Genomic DNA, 22501 nt, shown 5'->3' with positions numbered 1-22501 from the left:
TACTTCCTCACATACTGACTTTATTTGCGTTTACATTTTTAACCATTTCTTCACTTTGCCCACTGGATAATATGTCTGCCACAGCATGAGTAACCTCAGTCTCCGTCTCTCCCAGACTGCCCTCGGCAAACATCTCGGTAAATACAAATAGAAGACAAAGGCATTGGGTAATAATGAACAGTTTGTTTTTCTACTTGAAAACTCTGTGGTTTTAACCTAAAACTACCTGTTCTTTCTAGCATTTAGCTTCTAATTTTCTCACAAATTTTGTCTGCCTGCCAGATTTATCACCCAGATTCCCATCGGAATAAGTTTATTCTCCAAACCTAAGTGTTCATTAAAAGTGGAGTTTTGAACAGTTTTATAACTTACAGAAAATATTTGCATAATAAGATTTTTTAAAGCAGGATACAAGATCATAGAAGTATTTATTACCGAAAGTAGGGAAAGTGCTGGGGAAAGAAAACCAAAAGGGTATATTCCAAAGTCTTAATGATGGTTGTCTTTGTGTAGTAGTAGTATTTCCACATTTTGACCAGTTTACATTTATTTGTTTTAAAAGTTAAGTGAAAACTGTATTTGGAGGAAGCCACAAGTGTTCTGTGTGTGTCTGTCCTTGCTCCTGTTGGAGAAGCGTATGCCGGCAGTAAGTAACATGCCTTGTTCACTGCCAACACTGACTCAAATCAAACAGGTGCTATACATGGCAATGCCCCAGCAGCTCCGCGGGACCCTGCCCTGCTTACCCAGGCACAAGCTGGGCTGCTCTAAAAAGGCCCCTGGCACTGCATTTTGGAGAACCCCAAAGCCTGGTTCTCCTGGAGCACTTCTCCTTTGGCCTTTCTCCTAGGACTCCCACAGCCCCTTCCCATCTGAGTGCATCTTCTCGGGGGGTCTGGCCTGCGAGGAGGTGAGCTTCCCCTGAGAGTCCTTCACAGGCCCCGGGTGCCCTCCCGTCCTGGGTGGAGTCAGCTTGTCTGCTGCCCGACTTCAGGGTGATTACATAGTTTTATGAGAAGCAGCCCATCCTCCTTGCTTAATTTACTGTGCATCACTGAGGCCTGGTATTCTTTGCTGGGGTCTGCTCTGTAGCTGCTGCTGATCATTCACAGGGAATCTTAGAAGAGTCATACTTCTGCTAGGTGCTGCAGGGCTGAGGACAGCAGGACTAATCCAGGGTGGAGAGTCACGGCCTCCGTAACTCCTCCAAGTGCGTGGGCTGGAAGAACGGCACATTGAAACCAAAACAGTTTACACAGCTATATATTCTCTGCATCTTTTCCCCATTGTTGGTGATGAAGTTGAGAAAGCCTCCTTTTTGTTTCTTACCTGACACTTGACAAAACAAAGGACTTGTTGATTGCAGGAGGCCACTGCCGGCCATGTGATTTGGCTAGCTCTGTGAAGGGTTTGGGGTCACTACTCTGATACCACAGAAAGACGAAAACGTCTCCGCATCAATGCTGCTGACACCAGGCCCATACGCAGTGGTAGGTTTCAGTTTCCAGGAAGGGATTGAAGCTCTGGGCTGTCACACTGCTCCCACGCTGGCATATCACAGTTGCTTGCCAGTTTGTGGTATGGTAATTTGTGTTATGGTAATCTCAGGTCTGTGGGCTGGGGGAGTGTGTTTCCTTGTTCCTTCTGGAAGTGCAAGCCAATTAATGGGCTCTGGTTGTGTAATTGTCACTTCTAAACTGCTCAATGAAGATTTTTCCTCTTTTTATACTTAATTCCATTTTTCTACATAGCATTTGACAACAATAAAAAAGCCAGTCATGTTCTTTTCTTGTATTTTGTTTAAAGGGCAAGCATTGGTGCTAGTTTTGCCAAGGCTTTTAGAACTTGCGTGATAAACATGCCACTATAAGAGGAATGACAGAAGAGTGGAAAAAAGAAAGAATAATTCAGATAAAACAGGCACAAGCATACACAGAGGTCAAGTCAGACACTAAGCAGTCCTTAATGGTGAGACGCTGGAGCTTGCCCTGAGGGGCATCTGTGTGCTAGACCAGACTCGGGGACATCCACGGCCAAAGTGTTGTTTTGTGGGGCTAAGGAGCACTTGAATGGATGGATGTTTTATCTACTGACTTAATTATTTTGAAGTACCTGGGATGGAACCCAGAACCTGGGAATGCCAGCCAGGCACTGCACACTGAGCTTCACCCTTATTCCTCAATGAATGTTTTAGGGCAGAACACATCAGCTGGGACATCAGTCATTGGCACCACATCTTTAGAGAGGCTTTATCTTTTGTACTGCAGAATGTTTTCATGCAAAACTTTACCTGTATGTTAGAAGGCATGTGGAAAGTGGATTTTCGTGCTAAGCCTGTGAACTGCCTGAATTCTAAGTCTGAGCTCTCAGTGGGGCCCACGGACCTCCAGGGGGAGCCCCCAATGGAACATTTGACAGGTGAAAGAGCTCACAAGAAATGAAGTCCTCCTAGGTGGCAAATAAGGAACATTCTCATTTCTCTCTTCCTTATTTAACCCAGTAGCCGCGTTATTCTGCAACGGTAATAATTTTTTCCATGTCTGTTATTAAAAAAAATGAAGCATACCTCAATAAAATTTTCTTAGTGAGCTGTGTGAGCACACTTAAAATGTGCATGGTCAGAAAGATTCTCCCTTTATTATGGAAATAATTTTTGTATTAATATTATATTTCAAATGCCAAAAATAAATCAAGATCACACTAGTCCAACTACCATTATTTCTCCTCTGCTCTGCTAACTGGCCTGCACATTCCTTTGCACCTCTCCTCAAACCAATTTCACTTCCTGTAGCCAGAGTGAATGTTTAAAAAAATTTTTTAAGCACTGGAGATTGAACCCCAGGTCCTTTCACATGTTAGGCAAGCTCTCTACCATACAGCCACACTCTCAGCCCTTTTATTCTGAGATAAAGTCTCGCTAAATTGCCTAGGCTGGCCTTGAACTTGTGATCCTCCTGCCTCAGCCTCCTGAGTAGCCATAATCACAGTTGTGTGCCACAATGCCCGGCCAGAGTGGACTTCCCTGTGCACTTTTGGCACTGTTCCTGTGTAGGTCACTTCGCTGCCCCGCATTGCTCTCTGGGTCAAGACTAGAATTCTTTACGTGGCCTTCATTGTCCAATAGTCTGGCTCTTCTTGCCTCTGCAGACTCCCCTACCTATTATAGTCAGGGGTTGTGCAGAGAACAGTTAGGATCAGAACATGGAGTTTATAATATTATTTTTATAATGGTCACCAGGAGTTAACACAAGAAAATATAGGAAATCTATCTGCAACACCAAGGATACCAGAGCCCACAAGCAGGACTCATGCCAGTCTCTTTACGGATCCGTGCTGGGAAGACCCAAAGGTCAGCAGTGGAAGCCAGGAAGTCCATGCCAGCGGGGTAAAGGAGCTGTGCTGGTGGGTTGAGGGTTCTATGCTGGAGCTGAGAAGTCACACTCACAACAAAGACCAGGGCTGTCCTGAAAGCACCGCAGCCATCCTCAGCCACACGGAGGCCTTGAGCTCCTCCAACAACAAGCACAGTCGGGTACATCCCAGGAAGCAGCGTGGAGACCAAGTGGCATATGTCTTCCTCTCCAGAGCCAGGAAGCAACGCTCAATGTGAGGACCAGAGCTCCTCCAGGAGAACCAACGGCTCAAACAGCAACTCATAGGAGAACCCACAATGCCTCAATGCAATAACACAACAACACATTAACGCCTTCCTTCTCCTTCTCCACCTCTTTATCCTGGCAGCTTTTCTCAGGTGGAACACCTTTGCTCAGTGCCATGCTAGTGTAATCCAGCGGCGTTAAATTGACCACCAGTTCCTAATCCATAACACTGCCCCCCTGTCTGTGCTCTTGATGTTCCCATCTCGCTCACATCTCTCCCTTCCCACCATGCCTCTCGCTTTGTCCCACCACAGAGCCTTTGCACTTCCATGGTGGCCTTGTCTAGAGCAGTACCCCCAGTCAAGTTAACCACTAGTGTCCTTCTGTTCTCCATAGTTCGCAATGGCCAGTCCTGCACATGCTTGAAGCCACTGTCGTTATTCCCACCACAAGATGGGCTCTGTGAGTGCAGGGGTGATCTCTTCCCTTTCCTCCTGTAGCCCAGGCAGCCCAACAAGGGCATGCACTCATGGGACGTGTGGATGTGGATGGGTGAGTGCTGTGACGTCCCCAGCCAGGCGTAGGTGTTGGCTTCATTTGTCCGTTACTGTCTGAACTTCTGTGGCAGTCATGGTCTCAGCTCGGATGACACATCCCAGTGCAGGTGCCTCACAGGACTTAGGAGTTCCCGAGAGAGAACAGGAGTTGCCCTTGGAGACACAGTCCTCCAGGACGGGAAGGTATCCGCCCCACCTCCATGTTAATCATCACCAATGTGTCCTGTATCCGCTTGCAGCTTTGTTCTGTAGGTTTTAATCCAAGCATTGCTGGAAGGCTGGCTTCCTCTGCTCTCCACCTCTACCCTTGCCCCCCAAGTTAATGATTTGGATCCCCCAGGAGCAGCTTATCACTGGAGGTTGGTTATTGGCTAGAAGTCCATCACCCTTTTTTTAACCACTCTTAGGAGAGTGAAGTTTCCCTTTATAGGGAGGCCAAGTACTTTTAGGACTGTTTGCCAGCTGTGCCCCTTTCACTTTAGAAATTGATTTGATTTAAAATCTCAAGTTTGTTGGGTTAATATGTTTCAATTGCTTCTCTGAATTTTCAGAGTAAAGGTTAAAAAAGAAAGGAAGGAAAAACGAACGAACTGACCTTCGGCTCTGGAAGGGGCTGGGAACTGCCTGCCAAGGCCACACAGACCTCTCCGGCAGGGCGGAGTGTGAGGAGCTGCACAGGCCCCACCTGCCCTGGTCTCCTGGTGGAGTGGAGGGTGCAGTCCCAGCCGCCCGAGATGCTGGGCTGGTGCACCCTCCCTGGCACACCGGCCTTGCCAGCCCCTCCCTGAGGTGGTAGAGCTGGTAGAGTGTTGCAGACCTAGGGAGAGCCTGCCCGTCAGCCTAGGGCAGCGGGCAGACGGGGCACCAGGCATGGTAGGGATGGTCGTCACAGACTAGTGTCTTAAACAAGTAGTCAGTCAGCACAGGCATCTGCAGAAAGGGAGAGCAGAGTCCGGGGTTGGTCAGTGAGCAAAGGCACTGAGGGAAAGCCATGCGATATTTGATCATAGCTTCCTAAAATGGCCTGCCTCAGCTTACCAAGTTATAGCCAGAAGCCAGCAGCCAGCCTCTGAGCGCTAGCAAGAAGCCTGTCTTAGTGATCATGCCGTGAGCCCCGCTGAACGCCAGGAGGCTGTGCCTTCTTCCCATGTACATACAGGATTGACTTTGACCCTGAAGGGACTCCCTCCTTGGCCATCTTACTCTGACCCGTGGATGCCTCTTGCGCTCATGTTTCCCACTGAGAATGGCTCGCTCATGGCTGGACTTCTCTGTATAGCAGTTCCTCTTCGGTGGCGCCCTCACTGGTGCCGTGGCAGCCACATTCTCCTGGGCACCTCTGTCACTTTGCCCTCCACAGCCAGTCCCTGATTACCTGTCCTTTTAAGCCCTCTTCTGTTTCCTCTCCTTCCGCTTCTCCCCTTCCCCTTCCTACCATCCTAATGTAGACCTTCACACCTCTTCCCCAGGACATTTACAATGTCCTTCAGACTGTACTTTGTTTAGACCTGTCGTTCTCAGGTCTGTCTGCAGCCCTGGTGCTGGGTTGCTGTTGGGGGTGATTCCTTCACCCCCTAAATTACAGCCACCAGTGTTCTACTGAAAAAAGCACAGGTCTTTGCCAGGGTCATCTGTCTCAGTGTGACCAGGTTTCCCAAACATCTTGTTTTCAAATGGTCTGTCTGCTATTAGGCTGTATGGCCAAATTTCAAGTATATACTTTTCATGTCTCTTTGGTTCTTTATCACTTTATTCTTTCTTTACAGATATGTTGCTATTTTTCTTTCAGATATATTCCTACTTCCTACAGATATGTTCTTTAGATACTTTTCAGATATGTTTCTACATTCCCATATACATATATGTTCTTACTTTCCTTCCAAGTTATATAGAATATCTGATTGATCTCTCTCCCTTCTGTCTCTTCCCACTGCCCCCCACATATGGCTTACATAGAATATATAATATAATATAATATAATATAATATACATGGTACCAGTATCATTAAGATCATACACTATAACAGAAAGTGCCATGGAAATTGTGTCTTGGCCGGGAAGTGGAGACAGAGGCACAGGTGCTCTTTTCTCACCCAGTCCTGCTCCAGGAGTAGACTCCTGACTCCAGGCTCCCGGTTCTGCACCTTTGCCCCAGAAGCTGTGTGGCCTCCGAGACTAGGGAAAGACGCCTGTGTAGGTGCTGATAGAGTGCAGTGGAATGGAGTTAGGGGAGTTTCCTGTAAAGGTGTACTTCACTACTTACCCACTGCTGACCCCCATCAGAGTTGGGGCAGCTGGTAACTAAAGACCTGTAAACTTCAGGGTTTAGAATCACACACAAGTACAAGTCAGAAGCCGACTCACCTTCCAGAGGAGTGATGAACACTATGGATTACAGAGAAACTCCCCTGTATTTTCACATGATTTCCTACTCTGAAGTTCACTATTGCTACTTCCACAGAGTACTGATTTGCCCAGCCTATTGGCTGTGTCACAACTTAAACTTTGAAAATACGTATTGTAAGTATATCCTGTATACCAGCAGTCAAATGTAGAATACCCAGGGGTTCATTATCCAGGCTGCATGGATATTAGCCTCTGTTTTTCCTCCTTTTTCTTCCTATAGCTTACTTTAAAAAATCATTACACTGTTCATTAGGCCATTTATTAGTCTGTTTCTTTCACCAAGAAAGACCTGCGTGTATGTTTTCCCCACTGTTTTAAGCCAAGATCCATAAAGCATATTTTCCCCACAGTTGGCATTTCCTTTTCATGATCCCTTGCAATGGAATGTAAGTGAATTTCGCCATAGCATTGTAAATGATGTAGTGAGTGTCAGTAATAAACATTCCTCACAAAGTTATAAAGTGCGGTTTCAGAGTGGTGATCATCCAGAATTGCACACATTTACCAGCTGCTTCGGAGGGAGTTAGTGCTTTTTGCTCACATACTTTTTACCTCTTTAGCAGGATTTATATAAGAGAGTGGAGCCCACGTGACAAGCCCAAAGAGCAGCGTGCCTTTGAGCTCAGTCCTGCGGTGCTATGGTGTCACCCTGATGCTCTGATGCTCGGCCTCCTTGCTCCTCCTCCCGCCTCCAGGTGGCGTTGCACATGAACTGTACCTCAGAGAGCTGGTGTTTTCCCCAGTAGAGCAGCCTGTGCTGGACCTCAGGGGTGCCCCTCACTGGTTCTCAGAGTCTGGGTGTCGGTTTCTGATGTGGGGTGGGTCTCAGGCAGAGGAAGACGACGCAGTGGGTGCCGCTCCATGAGACCAGGGGAATTTGTATGCATTGTTTGTGGTCCTTCCTGATTCTCTAGGGAGAGATGCCCAGCTCCCTAAGGCATCTGTCATTTCTCACTGCTGGAGCTTTGGCCGCATAGTCATGTCTTGGTCTCCTGGGAGTAGCAAGACGAGGATTCCCGTTGCTTATTTATTTGTTCAATATTTCTCAATTTTCTGAATTCATTTTTCTTGATTAAAATGCAGAGTCAGACTTATACTAACCTAATGTTGAGGTCACAGATTTAAACTAACACAATGACAAAGTTCATGTGCTCATGGCACCAGGGACCCTCTTGTGACAGCCTCTGCTTTCACAGGGACTCTTGCAGGCCAGCTGAAGGCCTGTGGCTCAGCAGCATGGTGGCTCTGGCCTGTGAAAACAGACAGCCATGGCAGTGTTAAGTGGTACTCAGAGTTTTGCTGAGATATGGCACCCACTGTTACAGCACATTAACATGTGGATGTCTCGTCTGGTTTTCAAGTTTAGACCATCATATTGCAGCAGTGTGATATTTCTATTAATATTCATTAGCGTTATAAATTTCTGAGAAGATGGAACATAGGACAAAGTCTTCTGCAGCCTTTTGTATTTGGAAATGGAGCAGCAGATATTTTTTAGACACTGTTTTCTTCTTTCCCATTTCCTTAATTAAGATTATCTTTCGACTAATATTGAATCATTGCTCTGCCACAACCCTGGGTATGGGGGACATGGGCCCAAGTTAGCCCGGGACTGATATTTATCCATCCATTAATTTGGCAGATGTGTTGAGCCACTGTTTAGGCCAGGCACCCTCTCGTCTGGGCACAGAATCAGCCTTCCGACAGCTCAGGACCAGTGGAGACTACAGGGCTTGATCCAAATGTAAACAGCAGAGTTTGTGGATTTTGCCACACATAGGTGGGCCACATCTTCTCTGCGTGTGTCAGGAGCAACAGCATTTATAGGAGCAAGGAACATTCTGATTCAGGAAGCCCGGAGGTGGACAGGTGGGCTTGGCCTTGGCCCATAAAGATCACCACACCTCCCATCAGCTGCTGGAGGGAAGTTCAGACGTGCCTTGAGCTCAGGACTTCCTGGATGGCAGGATTGCTGCCCACACACGCCTCCAGTCCTCTCTTTTGTTATCTTTTATGTAAGGAACGGTGGCTCCAGCTGTGGTGATGCTTGGTAAGCTACTGGTGTTTGGTTGCATTCCTGCAAGGTGCTCGGCCACGCCCTCTGCTGATAAAAGATAAGTGAGCTCCTCTGCTTGTAGTAATCACTTGACTCTACATAAGCTGTGGAACACTGTGTAAAATAAGCAGTGATTTTCCGCTTACCCCACCAATGTGATGACTTTTTTTAATTTCACAAGATAGATTGACAACTTGGCCTCCATGTTTGTCTAAATCTTGTAAAACTTAGTCTTTCCTGCAAAAAGTCAAAGTCAAATAAAATGGTTTCAAAGTAGCCATTTGTAATAAAATGACTATATACATTCCTAAGCTCATTTCAGTGTCTCCTGGCTGTGCTTCTCCTCTAGGGATTGGTATCTTGACGCCAGCCCAGTAGCTTAGATGATAAAACTGCCATGCCTCAAATTCCTGTTAAATTTCCTTTAAGAAATTATATCTGGAGAATAAAGGGAACTGCCCCTGGGTGACTTCGTGCCCTTCCTGAGAGAAGAGAGGCTGATGCTGAGTACCCTTCTCCCTGGACCACATGCTGTCAACATTGGAGGAGGTGCTTGTTCTGATTTTTAGTTTTTAATCAGCAGAAAATACATTTGGCATAGAAAGCGACAGAAGCGTTATTAAACTGCCCTCCTCCCCCTCTTAAATTCATCTCATTTTTTCCTCCATGCTCAGGGGGCCATAAGATTCAGTGTTCTCTGTAAAAAATTAAGGTTGCTTTTTCATCAGACTCTCTCCCTTTCGGAGGTATGCATTACTCACTCATTTGCTGGTTTCTGTTGGTCTTGTGGTAACCATTCACCCCTATTGGATGGCTTGAGCAAAACCAGACAGTGTTGATTTTGTACTCCTGAGGAGGCTTTACGAATCGCCATGATGGTAGCCCTGGTACCTCCATGACCACTGGGCACTGCCATTGGTCTGCCACAGAGCTGACCTTCCTGTAGATTTCTTGCCTGGTGCTTCAGTATATCTGACTTGCTAAAGCCAGGATATTGGTAAGGGGTGGCAGTTAGATGCAGAAGTCCGGTGTGCACTGACCTCAGATTTAAAAGATGATTTTGCCTTCTTTTGGCACAAAAAGTTGTATTTGTTCCCCCAGAATGATAGATCAATCCCTTCTGTGTGTGGTGCTCCGTGTGGCATTATGAAGGGAAGATAGGCACATGCCTGTAGTCTGGTTCAAAAGCAGCTTACACATCCAAGAAGACTCCATCAGGTGACTTTTCCCAGTGCCACCTAAAAAGCAAACTGGAGCTGAATGATTGTTTGCTTCCTCTTCTGCTTAAAAATGTGTACAGGTCTCAGGAGAACAGGTGAGCAGTTTATAACGATGGTCTGTTAGAACTGGGGATAGCAAGCCACTTGAACCTTTTGGAAGTCAGGCTGCTGGGCAGGGAGGAGCGGAGCAAGCGTGCACTGAGACCAAGACTGTGCATCTGGCATGCCCTCCTCTCTCAGCCTTTGCTTCCTGGGCCAGAATCTGGATGTACCGTCTCTGCGACTGGGGTCTCGGGAGCTATTGTTTCCCTTCTCCCGTCCTGCCATCCATTGAAGCTGCTTTGCTGTGAGGCGCTGGAGCTGCTCTGCACATGAAATGCGTGGACCCAGATGGAAGCAGAATTTTAATCAAATGTCAATAGAACAACCCACTTGCTGCCAGAATCTCTGGAGTCCTAGCGTTGTTGGTACCCACATTTTCTACTTGTTCTGGGGTTTGATTTCTAGCATAGCAGGTCATCTTTGGGGTTTAGTTTGTTTGAATAAAATTAGGATTCATAGACTGGAGATTTTTTCCCTAACTACTGGAAACCCTCCATTACAGACATAATATCATGTATTAGCAAACTATAGTAGTCCAAATGAGGGTCCTTGCTCAATCAGAGGGCTTTGCCCTGACCTGAACTGGGCATTACTGTTTAGGCTCTGTATGATGTCAGATGTTAGGATTTTAGGTTTGGGGATAGTTTTCCAAGGAGTTCAAAATGATGTCACAAACTAGGCATGGTAGTGCGCTCCTATAATCCCAGCACTTGGGAGGCTGAGGCTAGAGAATCATTTGCAGATTCAAGACCAGCGTGGGCTACAAAGTGAGCCCAAAGCCAGTCTGAACTGCCTAGCAAGACCCTGTCTCAAAAAGACATAAAAAAAAAAAAAAAATGATGTCACAGACCAGTGTCCTCCTGTGGCAAAGTCTAGGGTATTTGATTTGTTAATGTTACTGCAAATGCAGAGATAAGTGTGGATGGGACATGGAAAAGTCTAGATTGTTTTTTCAGAGAAGCCTTAACATCTCTAGTGTTGCTAACTCCTGGTCTCCCTTCATTTGGAAAAGTGGCTGCCGAAGAAAAGCACCTCACAGAGGCTGTGCAGAAGCAGTGGAACAGCTGCTGTCAACCTTAAGTTTCCTGAGGGAGGCACTCATTTCCCACGAGAGTACCTCGCTTTTGTTTTGTTGAGAAGTCAGGATTCTGGCTAGAAAGAGGTGCGAATCCCAGGTCTGCGGTGCTGCCAGCCCAGCGCCAGGCCTGCGCCTTCACCTCAGGCCGTTGTCGTGCCCACGAGATCTGTGGACAGGCTGTATTTTAGCACCATTGAGTTCCCTGTTCAGTTGGTTTTTATGCATTTGAAATACTCTTAAAAGTATTTATAGGCTTCTCCAGACTGCAAAGAGAGCCACGCACAAGAAAGGGAAGACTCGGGGGTCAGCTGAGTGCTCACCAATGAAAACCTTCACCTAGAGCAGACATCTGTGTAAAGACAGTAAGTGTTGGTTCTGAAAGTCTTTGTCACGGTGCCGTCCGTTAACCCGGTTTCTGCAGGTCTCCTGTGACCTTTCAGTCCTGTGTGCCTCCTAGGTCTGGGGCCATCACAGCGAAGCCGAGCATGTCAGGCACGTCTTCCTCCCTGTCCTCCGTTAGACCTTGGAGTGCAGTGATCTCTGTTAACTTCAGCCAGTGGTGATGAGAAAGAGGAGCACAGCAAAACCAGCCTCTACCCAGCTCAGGTTCTCACTTCCCTATCTGCGTCTGCACCTCTCTCTGGCAGGGCCAGTCCTGAGACATCAAGGCCCCAAAGCTGGCTGGCCCCTGCTTGTCATCAGCCCACCCTGGGGCCCTCCAGTCCTGTCTCCCTTCTTTCAGGACTCCTTTCCTGTAAACAGGAGACTGCAGCGTCCACTTGCAGGAATTGCCGATGAAGGCCTTTGCCCATTTAGCCCGTGTTTAGGAAGCGCTTGCTGTGATGTGGGGTCAGTGCTGTGCCAGGCAAAATATGGCCGGCCATAAATCAGGGAGCGAGCTGAGGCATACTTGTTAGCCACGCCGGGTGACAGGGAGAATGTAAAGAGCAGTGCACGGTGGACCAGCGCTGTGAAGCCCTGTAGTTTAGGAATCTACTGTTTTTCTGCTGTGTGCTGGGCACTTAACCAGGGTCTGCCCCAGGGGAGGTACAGGCTGCTTGCTGAAATAAGGCGCACATGTGAAAGCATAAACCGGTGGTAGAATCGTGTTTGATGTCAAAATAAGGCCATCTCAGCCTTTATGGTAGTGATTGTGTTCCTGGATGTTTACCATGATCTTGCACCAGAACAAAAGTGCGAAATATGACGGCGTTAACTGCACATGAAGGAAGAAAACTAGGCAAAGTGATCTCTGGAACAGAAATGGGAAGGCCCAGCCACAGTTCTGCCCCCAAGCCGAGTGTCCTCTGGCAAGGCACATACTCCCCTGCATTTGTCTCTACATCTGTAGAAAACGTGACTTCCCTCAGCCAAGGCGTAGAGCTAGGCTCCAAAGGCTGTTTTTGTTCAAATAGTGTGTTTCATTGTTGTGTTAGAATAGTGATTGGAAAACATAAAATAGAATTTACCTCCAAAACTCCTTTCCAGTGTTGTATATGTGGTCTGAAATTCCTGGAGCAGCGTACTGGCTGAACAGATGTACAGACACCCACATGCATGTTTGCTTTACATACAAAACACACCTGTGGGGTTTGAGGTCTCCCACAGAGATGAAGCCCCCATAGTGCTTTCCGACCCCACTCTGCCCCTGGGAACCCTCGTAACTGACAAGTACTGGACCCCTGTAGCTGCAGGGGCACAGCTCCTCTAGTAGAGCCTTTAACAAACCATATACTCTTTTCTTGGGAAGTGGGAAAAACAAACAACAAAGAAAATATCTTACCGACCTTGCTTCCTGGAGATGAGTCTGTAATAGATAAAGCTGTGTGTCTGAGAGAAATGGTCTGCAGAACAACAAATAGAGGTACTGAGGCACAAGGCTGGGTGAACTTATGTGTGGAGGAGGGCAGGAAGCTTAAGTCTTTTCCTTCTAAATCACAAGCACATCCTCACGCCTGGAAGCCTTCTCCTAATGAAATATTAAGATCCATTAGAGGTTGGGCATGCATTAAAAATGTCTCAACATTTGTATTTTTAGCATGGACACAGTGCTATCAGTAAAAATAATTAGCCCTGCCTGTAATCTAAGAGTCTTATCTCTCTACTCTTACTTTTTTAGAAGGCAGATGTTTTAAAACTGATTTGAAAATCAAATTTGCCCTTCAGTGATTTCATTTGGAAGAAACAGAGAAGTAAACATTATAAAGAAGGCTTTTCGGTACATTATGCATGCAAATGTGGCAGCCAATTCAGGTTCAGCGGTGAAGGTGGATGACTGTTCTGCTCGGGAAAGGTTGAGCTGCTTAGATGAACGCAAAGGTCAGGGACCCTCAGACTCTGTCTTCTGTCACTGGATAGAAGGCCTTGCTTCTGCCTGCCAGAAAGGGAGACGCGGGAAGCTGGCAGGCAGAGGCAGAGGCCCCTTCACAGCGCGGCGGCGGCTATTTCCTGCTCAGCTTCTGTCAAGCCGCTCACTACTTCTCCCAGCCCTGTGCTGGGTGCGGCGGGGTGGGGTTCAGGGGTCTGCTGTTTCCCCAGAACCACACTGCTGCTGGTGGTGGTCTTCAGGCCAAGGTCATGGGAACTAAACGTGTGTTGCAGAGTCTCCTTGACACACTTGTGACTTTGTCTGATGTCCCTTTGAGGGCCAGGGCCTATGTTTTATTCTGCTTCAAATTACCACATGGAAGCTTAGAACTTGACATGTGGTAGGAACTTAAGAGCGAGTTCACTAAAAATCAAGGAATAGGGGCCAGGGATTTAGCTCAGTGGCACAAGCGCCAACCTGGCAAGCCTAAGGTTGTAAGTTCAATCCCTGGTACCAAAAAAAAAAATCAAAGAATGAACTCAGGACTGAGTGAGTGGTTATATTTTGGGTAAAGTTTTGTCTTTAAAAAATGGAGCTGCAGCACAGACTTTTTTGGTTAGACAAAGGTTGTGGCTGTGGAGGAGCAGAAAACGAGATTTAAACTAATCTAAACCAAATTCTCACTGTCCTGAAGATTAAAAATTCAAGTCCTCTTTACAGATCTAGAGAGAAGTCTCCCACTAAGACAGTGTGATCACCCTGTCTGAAATCCAAATTAAAAATCCAGTTGGCCGCACTGCCTCTCCACCGGTAGGTGGTCTCTGAGGGGGCTGGTTCCCCATGGAGCGGGGCCTCCAGGCAGGGCTGGCTGGAGTGGGCGGGGGCAGCTGAGCTTCAGGGAAGGCTGGCCGCTTGCTTTGTGTGATGCTGTTCTGTACCAGGGAGACTGCTTTCAAAAGGCTCACTAAATGAACTGCAGCTCCAAAGTCCGATGACGGGAACCTTTGGGGAAGAGCTTTATGATATGCTACATCTCTCTCGAATCTTTTATCTCCTTTCTGTTTGAGAATCTTTATTTATCTCAGGATGCTTGGGGAGTGCAAGGAAAACTTTGCCGGCTATTCTGTCTTCCGCCCTTTCCTCGGAGGTTCCAAGTCAGCTCTTCCGGGGAGAGCGCTAGCCCTCTTGCTGCTGGCTCCTCCTGGCTCTGTCCTCAGACTGTGGTCATTTCCGACTTCGCACTCACACTGACAACACCAGAGGTCTTCTGAATGCACCTAGCTGAAGCTCCTTGCATGTCTCTGAAAGGAGATTATAAAAGGATTTTCTTTTGTCCACTGCCTGTGAGACATAGACTTGGCAGGTGCTGGGTTCAGAACGTCTGGGGTTCTGGGCCGTGTTGAGATTCACGGAACTCACCCTGGAAAGTGAATTTCCTGTGCACAAACTTCCCCGAGTGGCATTTGGGGGCAAGTCAAGTTTCACACACTAGGAAGAGAACTCCTTAGGCACTTAGGCATTTGGGAAAGAAGCTGAGACGGGGCGAGGGAGGCTGAGGGCATTCCTGTGAGGTGTACAAAGGACAGCTCATCTGTTACGCAGCAGCAGCAGCCCTGCCTGTGCTGCTGTGGTGTGCACTGTGGCAACCATCGTGATCACCTCAAACACACTTGAAACACAACAGTCCATAAAAGCTACAGGGGACAGGTGTGCTTGTGGAACATTATTTGATAATGAAAAGGAATGGTTTCAATGCTACAAAATAGATGGTTTTGAAAACTTTTGGCTGAGTAAACTAAGCCAGTCCCAGAAGGTGATATGTTGTATGGTTCCATGTACAAAGTACCGGACATAAACAGACACATAAAGAAAAAGCATGTCATTACTTTGGGGAGATTGGGAAGAATGAGAAATGGCTAAAGGGGATAGGGTTGCTTTGGCATAATGTAAATGTTCTAAAATTGACTGTGGGGATGGTAGCACAACTCTGAATATACTAAAAACCATTAAATTGTACCTTTCAGAGCAGTAGATCATGTGGTATGTGAATTAATATGACAATAAGCTTGTTGTTCGCAAAAAGAAAGAGACTGGGATATGTCCAGCCCAGGGCTAAAACTACCCCTGCGAGCAGAGCTGGGGATGCCGGGAGCAGGGCAGCCTGTGGAAGGGCGGCCGCACGGTGTCCTGTGTGTGTGTTGGCACTGGGCCTTGGGATTGCAGGCTTCTTCCAGCTGATAGGACCACGAGCTGCTGGGGTCCTTGCTGTCGGAAGGGGAAGCCGGACCGAACCCCAGCAGCAAAGCACAGCTCTGCTCTGTGTTTCACCCACAGTTCCCTGAGAGAGGAGAAGGGCTTGTGTGGTGGTCACTTGGCTTCCTCTCTGCTGTTTCCCGCTGCGTCCCATCCCTTGCGTCCTGCTCATGGTCCTCTTTGCAGGTGTGGTGGGCCATGAGCTCCTTCATTTTTTCAATATTTTATTTTTACTAGTACATGTTTGTAGTACTTGACAATTATATTCATCGTGGAGGGTTTGTGCCTGTGCATAACACGTCTTAATTCTCCCTTTTTCCCTGCTTTCCTGCTAGTTTCACAGACCAGGAGTTACGTATTCAAATCCACAGTTTTTATTGTGTGCTTTTGGGTGAGAGAAGAACAGAACGCAGGCCACAGTGCCCGCATCCCGGGAGGCTTCAGGGAAGTCTGCTCGGTGGGAGCGGGGGTCAGGGGTCGGGGTGGTGCAGGGATCTGTGCCGCTGCTGTGGGCTGTTCCACGCGTTCACAGCCTACTTTATGTGTGGCCACTGGGTCAACGGTGTGAGCCCCTACTGTAAATAGAGCCTTTCACCAACATCGTAATGGAGCTCTTAAGTCAATAAAAAAATTGATTTAAGATTTTAAAATCGGCATGAGCCTTGCCCTTAATGTTGTAGGCATAAGTGTATATAAATGCAGGAGTTAGAGACATTAGCATGAACTTGACCTGCCAAGCAGCAGCCTTCATAAACAGCTCCTGTGATACAGGAGCAGTCGCGTTCTTAGCCGCAGAGCTGCATCAGCCGCACGGAGGTCTCAGAGTGCGTGGTTTCTAAGTAGCCTGTCTGTGTTCCCACATAATGCCTTTTACTACCAATTACTGTCTGACCTAACTCAGTGTGGGTAATTCAATTTAATTCGTTGATGGCATCATAAAATATTGATAACAGAGTAGATAATTATGATGTAATAGTGGAACCAAAAGCCATTTTTATTAGTGCAAGTCAGGTCATAGCACATATATTTGACTTTTCTCGATTTTCTGATTCGTACCCATAATGTACCCATTGAATAAATAGTAATTGAGCATCTACTGCATCTACTGCGTATTAAGCAGTGCACAGGACTGACAAGATCCCTGCTCTCCATAAGATTCTAGCCTTGTAGGGGGAAATACGAGGTAAATAGGAAAGTTGAGGCTCCTGAGAAATGCTGTGAAGCAAATGACTCAGCAACTGTGCTGTGATAGGAAGAGCGGCTGCTCTAGGCCAGAGAGGCTCTGAGGAAGTGCCCTTCCACCCAGAGAGAGGGCTCCCAAAGTGTTGAGGAAAGGGGGTTTCAGCGCCAGTCCAGGCTCTGGAGAGGGAACGAGCTTGGTGTGTGCAGAGGGGAGAGCTTGCTGCTGCCGCCTGCACAGGGGGCCAGGTGTGGAATGAGGCGAGGGAGAGGCCGGTGGCCTCCACATCACGCGTGACCTCTGCGTCTTGGTGTGCAGTGTGAATTTAATTCTAAGAGCAGTGGGGAATTATTGGAAGAGTTTAAGCAAGCAAGTAGTAGGAAATACTGCTTTTAAACATTTTACTGTTGGTGCTGGGGATTGAACCCAGACCCTTGAGCACACAAAGGGATGTACTCTGCCTCCAAGCTGTGCCCCAGCTTTGTTTCTCCCTCGGGAAGGTCGCTGGGTTGCTGTGTAAAAGATGAGTTTGGGGGTAGTGAGGTACGGAGCTGGGAGGCCAGGGAGGAGGCTGAGAAGAGGCGGCATGCAGGGGAAAGGGTAAGAGTGAGCTGGTGAGCTGTCCCTGGCTGCTGGCTGCGGGCTCAGCGTTAGCAGAGGGTGCAGCAGCCCGCCCAGGTGGGGTGGGCCGAGGGAAAAGGTCTGTGATGTTCCCGCTCTGTCCTTGGTCCCAAGCACGTCTTCATTTTTACCCATGCCCTGAGAGGCCTACTTGGCATGTGTCTGGATGAGACCGAGCTAGGGAGGGTGATTAATGTGATGGATGACAGTGTGAGATTCAGACGATCTTTCAGGGCTGAGCTGTGGGACCAGACCAGCAGGATACGACTAAATGGGGATAGATGTGAGGCCTTCCGTCTGGGTTCAGGAAATCGGTGTGAGCACAGGACAGGGACAGGGAAGCTCAAGAGTCTGTGGGGAAGAGCACTGCGGTCCGCTGGCCGCAAACTCAGCGAGCTCATAGGTGGCCTGCGGCTCTGCCCCAGGCAGTGGTAGTCTGCACTGCTGCCTAGCGCTCACCTCCGCCCACAGGTTTTCCCCGCTGCTCTGGGGTTGGGGCATCCACACTGAAGAGGCACATGGAAGATGTCCCAGCTGCGAGAGTTTAGAAAGGTGTTTAATGCAGAGACCGATGTAAGGAAGTGGGACTAAAATGAGCTCCGTAAGTCATCCCAGAGACGGTAGGACCAGGACAGTTATTTTTAAATGTCTGCAGAGCTATTGTGTGAACTAGAGACCCTAACTCTGTGTAACCCCAGCGGATGGCACCAAGTACGTTTCATCCGTATTTCCATATACCTTTAAGTGAGTGTCTGTTTAGCAAGTTAGTAGTTTCTCATTTATCAAATGAGGGGCCTAATACGCTTTTGGTTTCTCCAGAGAGTGTTTTTTACAGCAACAGTTAGGCTCACAGCAAAATGGCAAAGAGGTGCAGACATTTCCTGCCACCCTCTGCCTGACCCCTACACACACACAGCCTGACCATTATCATGTCCCCAGCAGATGTGTGCATTTATCCTGCTTGATGGACCTGTGTGTACACATCAGAATCCCCCAAGTTCTGATTCTTTCCATGATTTTGGTTGCAAACCAAGTTGGACAGGATCCGAATCCAATTCCGTGTTGAGGGTCAGTGTTGACCTCCTAGAGACATCTGATTTGGTCTCATCCAGTTCAGTTTGAATTCCATTGTATTTTGTGTGTCGCATATGTGTCTACCATTATGTATTGGAATATTTCATTTTCCTAAAACCTCTCTCTCCTCTGTCTGCTTAGTCCTTCCCCCTAACCTCCGGCAGCCACAGTTCTGCATTTCCCAGGGTGTGTCTTGTTAGAATTACACAATACATAGTTTCTTTAAAAAAAAAAAAAACAGGTCCCTGAACTTGGAGCACTTGCATATGGTAAAGTAGTCCAGAGGCCACCATGCAAGTGTACAAGGGCCTAGGGACACAGCAGAGGAGGTCATGCCACCCAAGACACTCCTTCGTCCTTTGTGGACAGGGGCATCCTTTGGGCTGGGCCTTAATGAGTGCGGGGCTGGCAGAGATCTGTCTAGGCTGGGCAGGCGCATGGAAGAGCAGTGTGTACCCTGGAGATGGGCTGGTAGTGGGTAGCTGAGTGTGGTGTGTGTGACTGGAGAGCTGGGTGGCAGGTGCAGGCCCCCAGCACCTTTTTGGTTCGAGGGTGAGAACAGGGTATCCTGCACAGCCTCCAGAGTACATACAGTGTGCCAGAGGGTACAGAGGGGAAGGCGGGAGACCAGACTGGAAACCCTGGGTGCATGTCAGGAAGGCGACCTTTATTCTCGGGGTGGCAGAAAGGTGTGGTAAAGCTGTGATTCATTTAGCAAATTGTTCTGGCAGTGCCAAGTGGAATACATGGGTGGTAAGGGAGAGAAGAAAGCCACTCACAGATGAGAGGTGATCAGTGTCTAAGCTAGAGCTGCGGCAGTCGGGGTGGAAGGTATTCTGGGGGAGAAGCTAAGAGGGGCTTCAGGGGGGCAGAAAGATCACTTCGTTACCCTGCGCCCTGGTTTCCTGAGGCAGAGCGCGGGCAGAGCTGGGGTAAGCAGTCAGCAGGCTGAGCTGCCAAGGGCAAATGGTCAGAGGCAGCAAGGCCTCTTCCAAAGATGCTGCTGCACATCATTCCAGAGGTGCCGACTGCCGCTGAGCCCGCTGCTCTCAGGTCTGCTGCTAATCAGAGCTCTTGGCGAGGAAGGGCTACCAGTCCCACGCTGCCTTCTCCATTGTGCTCGCTCTTGGGGCTCTGTCAGCTGCAGGAGCTGCGAGCACAAAGGAAAAGGACTCCTCGTTTGTTCCTAGGGTGGGGGCTCTGCCCTTCTGCGGACGTCCCTCTGGCCTCGCCGACGCAGTCTTGAAGCTGTCCCTTGGCCAGCTAACCCAGCCCACCACTGTGGCCAGCCCTGCTGTTGGATCACTTTCCTTCCCTGCCACATCAGAGCAGAGGGGACAAGGACATAGCTGACGTGTCTCTCTGAGGGTCTGTAGTGTTTGGCCAACCTCCTCGCGTAGCTCTTTCTTCTCCAGCTGAAAGGCTCATTGTTGAGGCTTCTGAGAATCTGTAGATTAGAAACCCGAGGAACTGGAAGCCAGGATGTGAAAGGGTAAGAATGGAAGCTCTGAACCACCCAATCAATGTGTCCCCAAAGCACCTCGCAGGAACACTGATGACTGCAGCCAAGACTTCAAGTGCAAACCCCCAGAGCGGTCTCATTTGGACAGATGTCAGACTCCCAGAATTCTCAGAGAATTTGAAAGGGTACTTCAGCAGAAGCTCTTAGGCGTTCACATCTCCTTAGAGTAAACTGTGTCCTTTCGTTCTTGAGTGTCTGTGCCCTACAGGCTCGAGGCCCGCCCGGGTAAGCTGGTCATTCCGGGACATACTTGCTGAGTGGTAACCCTCACCCAGCCCTAACCTCTGCTCATCTCTGTAAATCCGGGTCAGACTGAGGTTACAGAGTCAATTGCTTCCAAAGCAAACCTGCTGGCCTGGTGTTTGTTTAACTTGGGGCTGCTCTGTGAGCGATAGGCTTGCCTTTGATAGGCCACAGCAGCAATTTCATGTCTAACTAGTGTTCTAATGTTTGTGAGAGGCTGTGGTTAATTGGATCCCCGTAGTCCCACAAGTGGCTTCAGAAGACTCTGTGTGTGTGTGTGTGTGTGTGTGTGTGTGTGTGTGTGTGCGCGCGCACACGCACATCTGGGTTCTCTACCTGATTGAGCACCTTGAGATGTCATTGTCATTGGACCCAGATTTTAGGTTTGAGGGTTTTGTTTTATTTTTAGCTGATGCATAATAATGTACCTTTTAAATGGGGTACAGTGTGTTTCAATATCTGTATATGTTGTGTAATAATCAAATCCAGTATTCAGCATATTCATCCTTTCATGGATATTTCCTTTCTTCAGAGTAAAAATATTCAAATTTCTTTCTTTTGGCTACTTTGAAATATTGGACTCAGTATTCTTTACGTTGTCACCATGCTATGTCACAAAATCAGAACTCTTCTCCCGGTGGCTGTGGATCCATCTCTCTGGCGCCTTCCCAGTGTGGCAAGCCCTCTTCTACTCTTCCACTAGTCCAAGGATCACTGAGAGAGCGCAGTGTTTCTACGCCTCTTCGACTTAACAGTGTCCTCCAGATTTCTCCACATTACTACAAACAGTACAATTTTGTCTTTTTCTGCGGCTGAGTAGTACTTCTTTGTGTGTATGTGTGTACATGTGTATGTATTACTAATACTTATTTTTCCTAGAGTTAAAAATCTTGCTAGGCATGGCCTGTAATCCTAGCTCCTAGAGGCTGAGACGAGGACCGCTGAGTTTGAGCCCATAGTGAGCTCAAGGCCAGTGTGAGCTATATAACTAGACCTGTCTCAAAAAACTAACTAAATCAAAGAACCCTGACCTCATCCCTGGATCTTCAGCCTTTTTTCCCTCCCCCACCTTGAGCGGGGAGCTGCCCAGTCCGACCATCTTGTTCTGGGTGTCATCTGCACCCATGGGCCTGCGTGAACCTTCGCACCTGGCTGACTGACTCCTGCAGAGTCCTAACAGCAGGCAAGACCCCTTCTCCACTAAGGGGTGTTCTGCTCAGTGACACTGGAGGCCTCTGTATACCTGCTTGTCCTCTGCTCCATCCTGAGGAGGATGCCTGTGCTTTGTGTCATGTGGTCCGGCCACGTAGGCAGGGACCGGCATGACCTGGGTCCCACAAGGGAGGTGGTTTCACACTCTCATTCCTTCTCTGGAACCCAAGGTGGCTGATTGCTAGGAACCTGATGGAGCCCAAGACATCTCTGTGGATGGGGTGGAGAAGCAAGGGTGACAGGGGTTCTATAAGGATCTTGGTGGGGCACAGGGGTAGCTAAATACTGGAGCAGAACAGACCTGGGTGCCTTGGGGCTTAGGAGTCTGTGAAGGAGAGAAGTCGCTCCACCTCTGGACTTATGGACTCTGCTCGCTTGGTGACCTTTAGTCTCGTGTGTGCCTCTGTGTGTGTGTGTGTGTGTGTGTGTGTGTGTGTATCTGTTGCAGCAGCCTTAAATGAATTGGTACACATGGAATTCATCTCTGGTTGGTAAAACTACACAATATATCATTAGCCGGATTGGGGAGTGCATGTCTGAAACCCTCCTGGGAAGAAGGTGGAAGGTTCTTGAGGCCAGCCTGGGCTGCTTGTGAGGCCCTGCTTCCCTGACACACACACCGAGACGTTAAAAGCTCAGGAGGTGGAGCTCAGTGGTAGAGCACTTGTCTGCCCATGTGAGGTCCTGGGTTCAGTCCCTATAACTGCAAGAAACTATTCTAAGTTCTTTTCATCTAGATCGTAGGCTCGTTGCGGTCCAGGGTTTGCCTGCCGTTGCTTTGCACTCAGCTGAAGTCCCTGATGCCTCGCTGTTTGCCTGGCAGGGTAAGCCACGCTCCAGGGGGCCTTGCCCATTAATTTTTTTCGTAGCACTGTGTTCTTTTCCTTCATGAAACCTGTCATAATTTGTAACTGTGCATTATTTAATTTACTTACTTATGTGTGCTTTCCCCTTTGGCCATAGGTTCCCCAAGAGTGGAGGTCTTGTTCATACATTCTCAGCTAATGTCCAACGCCTGCCATGTTAACATTCTTTCTATTATGAGCAGCCCTTCCCCAGGAGGGCACTAG

General features: G+C 48.2%; 1 protein-coding gene across 4 annotated transcripts in view; it reads left to right on the top strand.

Annotated features, from left to right (window-relative positions):
• The window catches only part of Btbd9 (BTB domain containing 9), a 376842-nt gene that overhangs the window by 324120 nt on the left and 30221 nt on the right, over positions 1–22501 (top strand). The window lies entirely within an intron of this gene.

This window comes from Cavia porcellus, unplaced genomic scaffold (genome assembly GCF_034190915.1).
Source record: "Cavia porcellus strain 051 isolate PalLab524CR breed Dunkin Hartley unplaced genomic scaffold, mCavPor4.1 scaffold_28, whole genome shotgun sequence".
NCBI classification, from domain to species: Eukaryota; Metazoa; Chordata; class Mammalia; order Rodentia; family Caviidae; genus Cavia; species Cavia porcellus.
This window is presented reverse-complemented; position numbering and strand designations above follow the sequence as displayed.